This window comes from Mytilus californianus, unplaced genomic scaffold, assembly GCF_021869535.1.
Source record: "Mytilus californianus isolate M0D057914Y unplaced genomic scaffold, xbMytCali1.0.p SCAF_10, whole genome shotgun sequence".
Lineage (NCBI taxonomy): Eukaryota > Metazoa > Mollusca > Bivalvia > Mytilida > Mytilidae > Mytilus > Mytilus californianus.
In genome coordinates, this window is record NW_026262582.1 from 28,394,128 (window position 1) to 28,407,620 (window position 13,493).

Sequence of the window (13,493 nt, forward strand, 5' to 3'; positions counted from 1 at the left end):
AATTTGAAAAAGATAGAATGGTTTGATACCAAGGAGCAAATTAATTTATGTTGTAATTCAAACGGTATGATAGGGTTAAGATCAGTCTAATACCTTTTTCAATAAAAGATCTAAATTGTATAAAATGAGCTATATTTCAACAAACTTATGATTTGAAATTTGAAATTTTTGTGTTGTACAATCTACTCCTTTTCATGTACACATGATAAATAGAATAAAATAGACCAGTTTTCAGCTCCTTTTTTGTGATCTTGAAATGATCCTGCTCAGTCAATACTTTTGATTGCAAAAAAGAAAAATTGTTTCAAGAAGCTGGACAAAATTATCCTTTAATATATTGATCACAGAATGGCTTGGGAAGTTAAAAAGATTAATTTTCTATTAAACAGGAAATTTTTACAAAGAAATGCTTAAACTCAAGACAATTTAATTTTACAAAATACGATGAGCAATTGTTAAATGGGACTAACAAGACAAATTAAAACATTAATACCAGTTGTCAATTATGATCTCATAATAATGAAGTTATCATTAAATGTCTGGAATCTGTGGATGAAAATCTAGTGTTGAAGGTGAGAGTTGAAAATTAACCCAAGGTTGAGAAGCTTGAAGCAAAGGGAGATAACTACTGTAAGATAACTCTTCACTTGGAGATGATGATAGTTTCAGATAACTCAAAATGAAGTTTTTAGGGTATTGGAAATCATTATAAATTTCGTTGGTCATCTCAACGAGATTGATTTTCTCCCTTGAGCCGGAAAGTGAGAAAAACAATCAAGTTGAGATGACCAATGATAATCTGTTTATCGCTATTTTGCTTATGACGACGTTGAAATTTACATTGACAATGGCACGTGCAGCCTTAGTTTCTAGAGATACTTTCAATATCTTTCTACTATGCTGAGAAAGGAAATTATCAGTAAGATCAAAGGAAAATTCAGTAAAATAGTGATAATAATATATATATCACAGAAATTTATTATTGTTCACCAAATATTAAGACTTGTACAAGCTTTCAGTCATGTAAGAATTAATAACCTTTGAGATTATGTTTATAACTCTATAATAAATGTAGATTAAACATCCAAATTCTTTTTTGTATGGCGGAATTTTCGTTATGGCTTGACTGTTATAAAAATGTATTTTTACTTCTTTATTATCTTAATAGCGATCAGTGCTTTAAAGATGTAGATACCCAGAAACAATTTTGAAGAAGATATTAAAGTATATCTAAAAATATTTTGGGATCATTTTCCACTTCCCCTGAATTCAACTTAATTTACGAGAATATATTATCTAGTTTTCCATTTCCAATACATCATAATATGTCAAATACAATTTAGATTTTGATTTTGATTGAAGATATTCATTTTCAATTTTGAAAATAAGAAATTAAAGAAAGTATGAAAATCGTACAGATTCAAAGTTCAAAGCAGCTTTATGCTCAAACATTTGATTATTTTTTTTATGACTAGAAATATCAAATATTTTTCATTTCAGAATTACATATATAGATTCCTTTGAATGGTAAACACCACACCCTAAATACCTCAAAACCAAAGAACCATCCAAAGAACAACTGAAACAAACAGAAGATATAACCAACCCTACTACTTAAACACCAATAAGCAACTTTGTTATATGTTAGTAAAGACACGCAGCGCTCCAAGCATAATGTATTTCTGAAATGATCATTTGATATTTGTTAAGTCTACACCAAAACTCTGAAGATAAAGAATGTTTTTCTTCGGAACTTTGCATGCACTAGACTACTAGTTTAAATCAATTTCAAGTACTATGTTATTCTATAATCTGACAACTACAATGCTTTGAAAATGTAAAAATTTTAGGAAAATCATTATTTCACTATAAATCTTAAATTTTAATTTAAATGTCTTAGGAAAATTATTTCATTATAAATCTGAAAGTTTAATTTAAATGACATCTTTTTTTTTTAACGAAGAACCAAAAAAAATGCATTTACTCATTATCTTTTGATTTTGCCCTTTGATTAGGGACTTTCCGTTTTGACTTTTCCTCAGCGTTAATTCCGTATTTTTGTGATTTTACTTTTTTTTTCACCACAAAAAAAGCACTGATAGACCTTTAAGACAATGTTAAAAAAACTTTCAATAAATGGATCAAATGACAGTCTGTAGTGGTGAAAATACAGAGAAATTAATCATAACCAGGATAAACCTCATCTGAAGTTATTGCAACTATCATCATCTCTGTATTGATAACTTTTAATATTAAATTAACACCCCAAATATAAAGAAGGCGTTATACCCTGGGTTAATCTCCAACTTCTATATTTTGCTTCTTATGTTGTTGCACATTAATAGACGCATAATTTAACTAATGAAAATTATGGACAAATCTTTTACTGCATTCAAGAAGAATAGATAGACATGTTTTGAGTACAGGTACTTGGCTATCATGGATCAAATGATCATTTGGCTACTGTTGTAATAAATAACATGAAAACTTTCACAATTAAAAATTGCTCATCATAATCCTTCAGAAATATTACAAATTTTAATGGTGAATATTTATAACAAATATAAAAGAAGACTTTTTCATATAAAAATAACTAAATCAGAATTAAAGTATTTTTAACTTGGGGTGTACTGGATGACACACACAGTACATCTGTGTTATAGAAATTTCGCCTGCAGATTATCCACATAGGAGTAGTAGTAGAAGTAAATGTGTGCATTTTCAAATCATCAAAAGTTGAGATATTTAAAAAATTACTGCATTCAAATTTTGTTCTAAATACCAGTACATATCAAGAGTAAAAATATGAAATTTAAATAATCTGAACCCAGTCATATTTTTTCAATTGATAAATACTTCACATAAATATCTAAATTTTGAGTCTGGGGGTTGGAATCCCTCCTTTTATTCTGATTCCTATTTTTTTTTAATATGTGAACGTTTCATGGTGTTCCTAGGTTTGGAACCCCCCCTTTTCAAAATGGCTGTATCCACACATTGTACTGACTCAACTTCCCTAATATAAAATAATATACACAAATGACTTCTCTGAGCATGGTCCCTGGGTCTTACTTTTCAAATGTATAGCTCAATTGGACCATGTAGTTTAAATTCTTTCAAATTTGTAAATTCATTTCATATGAGTTACCTCCCCTTCACTCAGTGAAATTTTTAAATTTTCTATCATCATGGAGGGGCATAAGGATTTTTTACAGACTTCAAGGCTATTTATTTTTGAAGCCAAAAGGAATTCAGTATAAGGACTTTATTTTTCGTGGGAATTTGATTCACCCTTATCAGAACTCTAGAATTAATGAGTAATTTTTCTGACTCAGTGAGTGAAAGCTTTATTCTTTCACACAAATTTTGGTAGCACCCCTTGCTAAAGCCCCTCATAATGCAAGATACCAGTGTTTTCATGGAGTAAGACTGAGTCATCATTATCTTAACTTGACTCACATGAATGTTAAAATAGATAACCAATATTTTCTGTGAAAAAAAGGTGTATCAATTCAATAAATTTTGGAGCATATTTTTCTTAAGTTAAATTGAACTTAAAATTTTGTCAAACATGAAGATACTTCAAAATAAACAATAATAATTCTAAAAAACTATATTTGAAAATTATGTGCCATCTTTATCTTGTCACATTTAAAATTTAGAATTGAAGAAAGAATGAATGAAAAAAACACCCTTGACTTTGTCAATTTGTAAATATGTTAACATATCAATTACTTACCCACTTCTGTCCTGTCCTGGTAGTAAAAAACCCATCCTAGAAGTACTTCTGTCCTGGGTCACCCGAGTTCATCCCCTGGTCTCTGGTTGGCTTGATGTTGTACATTTTTAGTATTCAGTTTAGTGTTTTGTGTTTTGTAGACTTTTGTCTGTCATTTCTTTTGGTTCCAACTTCCTGGATCACCTGAGTTCATCCTTGGTCTTTGATTGGGTTGGTGTTGTACATTTTTTAGTTTGTGTATTGTTTTGTATATTTTTGTCTGTCCTTTCTTTTGGTTATGGGGTAGTCTGTCTTTCTACATCCATACTTATAAAGGTATTTAACTTATTTTCGTCTGTGTGTTTTATCCCATTGACATTAATACCACATACTATTTCTTTATGACAAACTTACATAGGATTAAAAAAAAAATTAAAAATACGGTATACCTATATTCTCTGTATAAACTCTGTAATGGAAACAGATAATAAAGATTAGTGATGTGTTTGAGAAAATTGTTGTCAATTCCATCGAAGCAGATCTCTAATAAGCCATATTCAAGGTTTATGACTGAATCTGCCTCTGGCCCCCATCTGTAACAAACATTAAATTTACAAATTAGTAGTGTTGGGGAATGTTGGCGTCACTTCTATCAAACAGGCCCTTTAACAATCTCAGAGTAGAATGATCTTGTTACTATTGTATAGCGTTACGAGAACTATATGCTACTCTCCCTAGTCTGCTACAACGGAGTCTATCCAAGGTCTATGACTGAAACATCCTCCCAGCTGCATCTGTAACAAAAATAAAATTCATAAATTAGTAGTGTTGGAGAACGTTGGCGTCACTTCTATCAAACAGGCCCTTTAACAATCTCAGAGTAGAATGATCTTGTTACTATTGTATAGCGTTACGAGAACTATATGCTACTCTCCCTAGTCTGCTACAACGGAGTCTATCCAAGGTCTATGACTGAAACTTCCTCCCAGCTGCATCTGTAAAAAATAAAATTCATAAATTAGTAGTGTTGGAGAACGTTGGCGTCACTTCTATCAAACAGGCCCTTTAACAATCTCAGAGTAGAATAATCTTGTTACTATTGTATAGCGTTACGAGAACTATATGCTACTCTCCCTAGTCTGCTACAACGGAGTCTATCCAAGGTCTATGACTGAAACATCCTCCCAGCTGCATCTGTAACAAAAATAAAATTCATAAATTAAATGTCTGTGGTAAACCTTAAAATGAAATAGAAATACATATAAAACATTACACATAAAAACATAAAATAAAATGGATCAACCAACCTTATTTCAATTCTTTGAAGTAACTTTGCCCCCTGAAATGAAATATTAATATTTATTTTACCTCAATTATCATTTCCTATATAAAATAAGTACACAATATTTTGACTTACAAGCTTTGAACTATTGGACCGGTCAATAGTTTCCAACTATTGGACCTCGTTGAAACTATTTGACTGCAAGCTTCATTATATTTCAATGGATTTCCAATGCAGCTATAATGGAGGATTTTGAAAATACCTGCGAGAGTAATTTTTACCTATTGTATCTAGGGTTGACGTCAGTGCAAGATGTAGCCTTAGCATTTCAGAATATTTATGAAGTAAACGTTATGGTTGGGTTTCTGCTTTATATATATCGATAGTTGATTTATCACAGCCATTTATTGTCTGTTGTCTTTTTTTGATATAATAAAACACTTACGGACTGGATATTTGTGGTAAAGTAAGTTTATTGTCCCCTCGGATACAACTATTGCCCTCAGCTACGCCCAGGACAATAGTTGCACCATGAGGGACAATAAACTTACTACTACATTCATACACAGTCAACAAGTATACAATATGCGTTACACATAAACATATAAAAAAAAAAAGAAGATTATTTATATATTAAACAACCTTTTTTTTAGTTCTTTTAACTAACTTTAAACCTTTATAGAAACTTGAATTATTTTTTTTCAAATTTTTTCTTACCTCACTTTACCATAAAATTTGCAGGGAATAAGACTGCTGTCAAAAAACAATATAAGATTTTTACTTTCGAAGAAAATTTCTCTCAAGCTAGTCGAAAATGGAAGCATAAAAATTTTAGTTTTACCTGTGAAAGAATATTTTATGGGGACCAAATTAGTCAGGGATGCTGTTTTTTGTGGTTGCTTCCTTTTTATTAAATTTTGACATTTCTTTACTTTAAAGATCTGACCATGCTGTACATATGTGCAACCATCCACTACTATTGGTCAAATTAAATGTTGCATGCAATACAGACCAAAATAAGGTTCAATTTTCGTCTTGGAAAACAATAATATATCAGCTATGTTTTTAAGCTCAATTTTACAAAATTTACCCAAGTGGCTGCTTAAATCAAATTATCACTTCATTATTTCATTTTAATTAATGTTTAAAAAAAATCCTGTTACCCTTTAAGGGATAAATATTTTAAATGGTTTTTTTTCAAACTTTAAAAAAAGAGTGGAAGCTGGCTAAAATACACAATATAATTAAACATTTTTTATTGCAATTTCAACCTCAAAGAAAAAGATAGTCTTTCCTGAGCATCAGGTCTCTAGCTTAGCTTTACAAATTTGTTCGTTAATTTTTTGTTGAGGAACAGTGACAACCTCTTTGTCCAAAAAAGTTTACTCAAGTGCATAAACCCTCAGCCTTGCTATCAAAAGTAAAAAATATAAATTAATGGAATATTGAAATCAAATCTTCTCAACACTTGGAATAGATAAGCTGGGTTTTAATCATACTCATTTAAACTCTGCAGACACTAAAAAATAAGTCTACAGTCAAAGTCAATCAGATGTCTGGCAGTTATAATGCACTGAACATTTATATGAAACTAAGGAACATATGTTTCTATGTGAGACCTCATCTAAGAGATCAAAGCACTTAAAACTACCAACAATGACAGAGTGCTTTCCACGTCCTCAAACCCGGTCGCCAATAGTGCATTCAACTCTATTGAGTACTGGTACTTATTTGTCAGAAGTCTCTACATCAGTCAAAGTGCTGGTGAAATAGTCTCTACAGAGTAGAAATGAGTAAAATCTTTTAAATAAAAATTCTTTTTCACAAACTTGTATATTAACATTATTAAATAATATTTGCATTATGAAGTAGGATACACTTTTGACATGTTAGTGTGGTGATGTGGGTCTCCATGCTGTGATGTTTTGTTAGAATGACATCCTACATCACTGCCTTATTTTTGTGGAAAATGAAAAAAAAAATGTGTTGATGTAAGCATGGCAAAGGGTTATGTTATATAATCAATTTCTGAAATTCTTTATCTTCAGTTATCAATTATGAATATATAAGACATTACAAATAGGAACAATTGAGAGAAGAAATTCAGTTTCTTTAAATAATGAAATTTTGCTTCCTTTAAAAACACAAGAAAAAGCTATCAAAGTTACCTCCCATTGATAAAAGGTGATTTTCATCAAAACAACTTCCATTCACTTGTAAAAATTTGAATAAATTAAAGTAACAGAGCAATTGATAAATTAACAATGTTAAAGGTCAATGATAAAGTACTTAAAAAAATAACAGGATTGAATTTTTTCTCTTGGTGTCATCTCATAGATTTTCAAAAATGTTTAGTTGCATCTGGTAGTTTTGTTTAAAAGAACATAAATTAGCAAATCTAAACTTTGAAGCCGTTCAAAAAAATAATTCTGCTTGAAATTATGTAATTTGATTTAGACATTGCACAAGTTTTCATATCAGCAGGTCTAAAAATTTGAGCATTCTTCAATTCATTTCTAAGGGTGGGCTTTGAGATATGAAAAAAATACTTTCGTTGGGTTGCTGCTTCACTGATGTATACCTGCATCCCCTTTTTTCCTAATGAGGATCTAAGAAAAAAATTATAGTGTCCTGATGCATAATTTTTAACCAACAAAAAAATACTTACCATGTATAATTATAGACGAGGTTCTTACCACACTCTTTGGTAACTACAAAGACGGATATCTTACTGTACACATTGCTTACTCTTCAAGGTCATTGCTCAATTTTTGGGTTCCTGAAAAATATCGGTTTTGTATATAATATTTGAAAGGGTGGAAACTTATATTATTTCTGGTTCTTTAAAAAATTTAAATTTAAGACAGTCATCATGGTCATATGTTTTCTTTGATGCATCTCCTTTATTCATTGCTATCTTTCACTTAAATCCTAATACTGTAAATTTAGAAATTATTGCAATGTTTTTATTATACAGGATTTTCTCAATATCACAAAAAATAAAATTGCATTTTAGTCTAAAATGACAAATTCGCAATAATAAATGCACGCAACAATTTCTGAATTTACAGTACATGTATATTTATCTCAAAAAGATATTAATATTGTCCTGTAAAAATAACTGATCAAAAATTTTTTTGCATGCAAGTATCATTAACTTTGATTATGGTTATTGTTCCATGACCTATGGCTGTTTATAAACAGAAATTGTCTCAATAGCAATCATACCACATCATCTTATTAATACCAGTATTATTTATACTGTCAAACCCACTCATTTGTTTTTTCTTTCCGTTCAGATTTGTTAGCTTATAGGTTGAGCCTCTGTAAATATAGACTATGCAATTTCCAAAAGGAACTCCTTTTAAGGATAAAAAAAAAAGTTTCGTAAATAAACTGTTATCACAGAGAAATGTCTCGCTTTTTTGTAATTTCAATAATGCAAATGTTGAAATTAAAATAGCAACACTTTAACATGTAAGTTTTGCAATTATTCAAAGTAAATGAACCCTGACTGAAGGCACATGGCAAAGCAATTTCCATGGAAATGAGATGTACCAAAGCTAATACAACTGCATACCAAATACCATTGACTTATCATAAGTAGTTTCCTTTAAACAAACTTAACAAAAACTAATACATGTAAACTAAGCAAAATTTCAAAGTCAATAAACCATAACTGAGGGGGTGGGGTCAAATAATCTCCATGGTAATGAGATGTGCCAATGCTAATACAACTGCATACCAAATATCATTGACCTACCACTAGTGGTTCCCATAAACAGACCTAATCACAAACTAATACATGAAAACTAAGCAAAAGTTTCAAAGTCAATAGACCATGACTGAGGGGGCAGGGCCAAATAATCTCCATGGAAATGAGATATGCCAATGCTTATACAACTGATGACCTATTATCATTAACCTACCACTAGTGGTTCCCCATAAACTAGACCTTATCACAAACTAATACATTGTTGATGTCGCCGCCGCCGAAAACAGCATACCTATGTCTCGCTTTTTTACTCTGTCAAGCGAGACAAAAATCATATCCTGGAATCTTAAGTTCATATGCACTATTATTCTTTACAAAGTTCAAAACACAGGGCTGTGCAGCATATTTTCAACATGTTTATGCCTTTCAAAGCCTTTTTAATAAGCAAGGTAATTAATATTGTACTTAAAAAAAAATCCTTTTAATGTTGAAAATTGATGAAGGGCAGGCCTCTACAATAACTTTTTTTTCAACTTGTCCAGTAGGACAAGTACAACCCAAAACTGACTTGTCCGAATGAAATTGTAACTTGTCCAAAAAAAATCTTAATTATAACCTTTTTGCATTTTAAGTTGAGTCAAGGAACAAAATGAATTAAAACAATAGAACAGAATTTGATTTATATCTTTTGAAATACTTTTCAAAAATATGAGTCGAGAACAACTGAATCCAGTGGCGGATCCAGAGGGGGGCGTAGAGGGCGTACCCCTTTGCTTGCACTTTTTTTTCTTTTTTTTTTTGTAAAATGATTAATCAGATTAGACTTCTCGAACTTTGCCATTTCCCATGTATTTAATTTTTATGCGACAATTCTTTACATATAAAGATATTTTTCGCTGGTATTTACTGTAATATATTATTGATTATGTCAAAGTCATGTGATTCGCTACGGTGGAGTTGACCAGTACGTCGAAAAAAAAAGTCACTCAGTCATTTTGAAATTCAAATTACAGTAACACATTGCTTAGGCTGAGTATGACAAGCATGACGCCTTCAAAGCGGCAAAGTATTGAGCAAGAACGTATTGACTTCTCTTTCACAATTCCACCCAACAGAAAGTAATACTCTATTACACTCTCATGAAAAAAAAAGTTCCACAGCAATATTATTTACCTACAAAAACATGTTTAACACCACACGCCCCAGCCTATTAATAACATTGCTGAATAGTGATCCCCAATCAGTAAGCTCCAGATATAGATTTAAATCTAAGGTACGGACCATTTGATTTGAGGGGGCAGTCAGAGATATTTTACAGAAAAAATTCTGACCCTGATTTTTGCCTTAAACAAAAATTCTGGCCGTATCTGGATTGAAAACAATAATCGTCCACTTTTTTGCTATTAGAAAAAAATATTTTCAACAAAATTATTTAGCATTAAATGAACATGATGAATAAAAAACGGGCGTAATTTTTTTTGGGGGGGGGGGGGGGGGGGTGCATGTGAATCCCATATCTGACCGGAATGTCTGTTTCGCCGAACTGATATACTGAATACTTTTTTCAAGGCCCGACTGCAACCTGCCTGCTGGGTGTGGCCTATATGTCTCCATGTGTCGACCGTCATTCACAACTTCATTGTCATTTCCGACTCATTCGTAGCCTTTGGTTGATTTGGAACCCCTCACTTCCCTTGTTGGTTGAAACATTTCAACCAAACATTTGGATACGAATTGCTTGTTTGTCTTTCTTTGTGTCAGTCGTATTGTAAATTTCATTGAATAGACGTATATCTTGTTTACAACAAGAAATCTGTGAGGTTATGCTTACTAACCATACAACAAACGAGAATTTTCCATGTCCATTTTTTACTGACAAATCCCACATCAAATATATTAATTAGTACATAGCTTTGGATCCATCCAATCATTTCATAATAGACAATTAATGGAGAGAATATGGCACCAAAAATGTCCAAACCCTACACTTTAACTATAAAATGCATTTTACACTTATTTTGTTTTTTAGCCAAAAAAGGGTCCAAAAAATTTTTCGCCTCGCTCCCCTCTGCGAACTTTATTACTACGCCCCCTTTTCAAAATCCTGGATCCGCCCCTGGAAATGTAATACTCAACCAATACAAACCTTATAGATGAACACAACTGGCCGATCTTTTATATTGTTGTATATACTATACAGCCTAGGTTTACTGTAGGTCTTCTTTAAGTTTCTGTGGTTTAACATTTCATCAAAATGAGAATGTTGTGGATAGTCTTTTTAAATTCTCTGAAATACAAAATTCAATTTACTTTTCCATATATATATGCCTTTTTCAGCTGCACTGGTTTTTCTGTGATCAATTTGCTGTAATATTTTCAAAAGCATACGCAAAAACATTATGATTGGTTTAAAAAAATCTTAAAAATGGAAATTAATCAAATATATAACGTTGTTTTTTTTTTGGTGTACAACCAATGAGATTATCCATAGTCCTTAGATTTTGAAAAGGAAAATTACATTTGTTGCGTAAACACAGCCAACTTTGCCAAATGATTATGATGAACTAAAACCCAAGGAAATTACATATATAAGCTTTCCAAATAGATACCATGGTCCCAATTTATTATATTAGTAAACTCAAGGAGATGGTGTTTATAACCTCCTTGTTTAATTAAATGTCTTTTACTGACCTTTGTAGCTTAGCTGAAAGTACAATTTCTTTGAAAAATATTGATTTTAGTTGAAATGATAGGACATTTTTTCAGTGGGAACTCACTTTTGTCCTGACTGTATATACTCTGAGTCTAGCATTGTTGAAAATCTATATAATGGTGTATAGTGTCTGGTTTTCCTATCTAATACCAATTTAGATGACTTTAAGTTCCTAGAATCCAAGAGCTGAAAAGAAACATTAAATATTAAAAGAAGTTAATGAAAAAATGTTATACTTCTCAAATAAATAAACCAACATGAAGAAATGGTTAAGAGTCATCATTGTGTTTCCCATCCAACCTTATTATGTATGAAAAATTTGTGAAATCTTTAATTCTTTTGAAGGAATTTTCTGGAACTAAAAGTTTGAAATCCAGAACAGAATACATTAAGGTTTATGACCCCTTCTGTAGCCATCTGAATTCGAAATTTTCAAACTGCAATAAATATCAAAACAGCAAAGATATTAATGTACAGTAGAAATTGCCCATTTTGTACATATACCAAGGGGAAACTTCGAACAAAGCATTATTATTTATAGTTTCATTGCATTCGATAGAAAATGGGAATTTTGAGACAAATAAAACCAGATTTTTGTAGAAAATCCACAGACTTTAATACTGAGATTTTCGTTATAAAATTCTAAACATAGATTACTTACTTGTTTGTCCATGGTGTGCTAGCCTTTATTGTTTACAAAAAGTCCTAAATAACCTTTTAATTCCCAAAAAAACTCGTGGTGAGTCATTAAAGTCTAGCGCACCCTAGAAGGTGTACTTGAATAGGTCCGTATTTACATTTGTTTTAACCAATATCTTAATTTATAATTTTGTTTTAAGGAAATCATTGCTAACACTGCATGCAATTATCGTCTATCAATCAAGCACCGAATTGTCAAAAATTAGATTACAAGGGGAAAGGCTGTGGATTTTCTGTAAAATTTCCATATGTTTAGCATTGAACATGTTGAATCAACAGAAGGGTACATGATCCTTAAAGTAAATAATTATTACTACATTAAATACCTTAAACTCGTCATGAAACTTTAAACTTTTTCATGTCTTCAAAAATTTTCAGGAAATAATGCAAGTCTTTGTCCAAGTAAAGATCAAACTAATTTGAATTCAAATCCTAACCTGTAAGTCACATGATCATACGTACAGGTAAAAATCTTTTCACTTGAAATCTACTCACTTCATACTTGAGTAACTGGCTGGGTAGAAAAATATAATAAATGAAACCTGACACAAGGTGTTTCACAAAATATGTAACAGAATTTTGTTCAGATAATAAAGCATTCCCCTAAAGGGAAAAAGACAGTAAAACCTAAAAACATGAGGCTCCAATAACCTGCATAATTTTTGAAAATTTTGCATGATATTGTCTAAAGCATTTAAATGAGTACATATCTAGACACTTATATTTGGGTTAACTCAGTTAAAAAAAACGTTTTTACAATATGAACAAAGTTAATTTTGGACCCTTTGGGCCCTTATGTTGACCCATAGTAAAATGTGGCTAAAATAAAAAAAATCCAAATACACAGTTAAATTCAGCATATCAAAGAACCTCAACAATGCAATTTTTGATGACACTTTAGACCCCAATGTGGACCTTTCAAAACAGGGCCCAAAATTTGAATACAAGAGTAGATTCAGCATATTTTAAAAAGTTTGATTGATTGATTTTTGGTGTTTTGGTGTTAATATCAAGATCAGAATAATGTGATAAAGAAGAATAGTTATACACCAAACACAAATCAGAAAACGTTTTACTATCACGGGGGTCATAGGACAATTTCAAAGTCAGAGTGACCTTACTTTGGTTAATGATACACCCCAATCTCCATGTTGTATCAGCATAACAAAATTGGTCTACCTAAGTTCTATGGTACAAATATTATGAGTGACCTGACTTTTGGATATGACACATCCTTGAAGCCCATGATGCAACTGCATACCAAGTTTGGTTAACGTAAGTTAAATAGTATAAAAGTAACCTGACACAGACGGACAGACACATATTACTATATTCGATACGTGTAAGCTGCTCATCTACAGTAGAG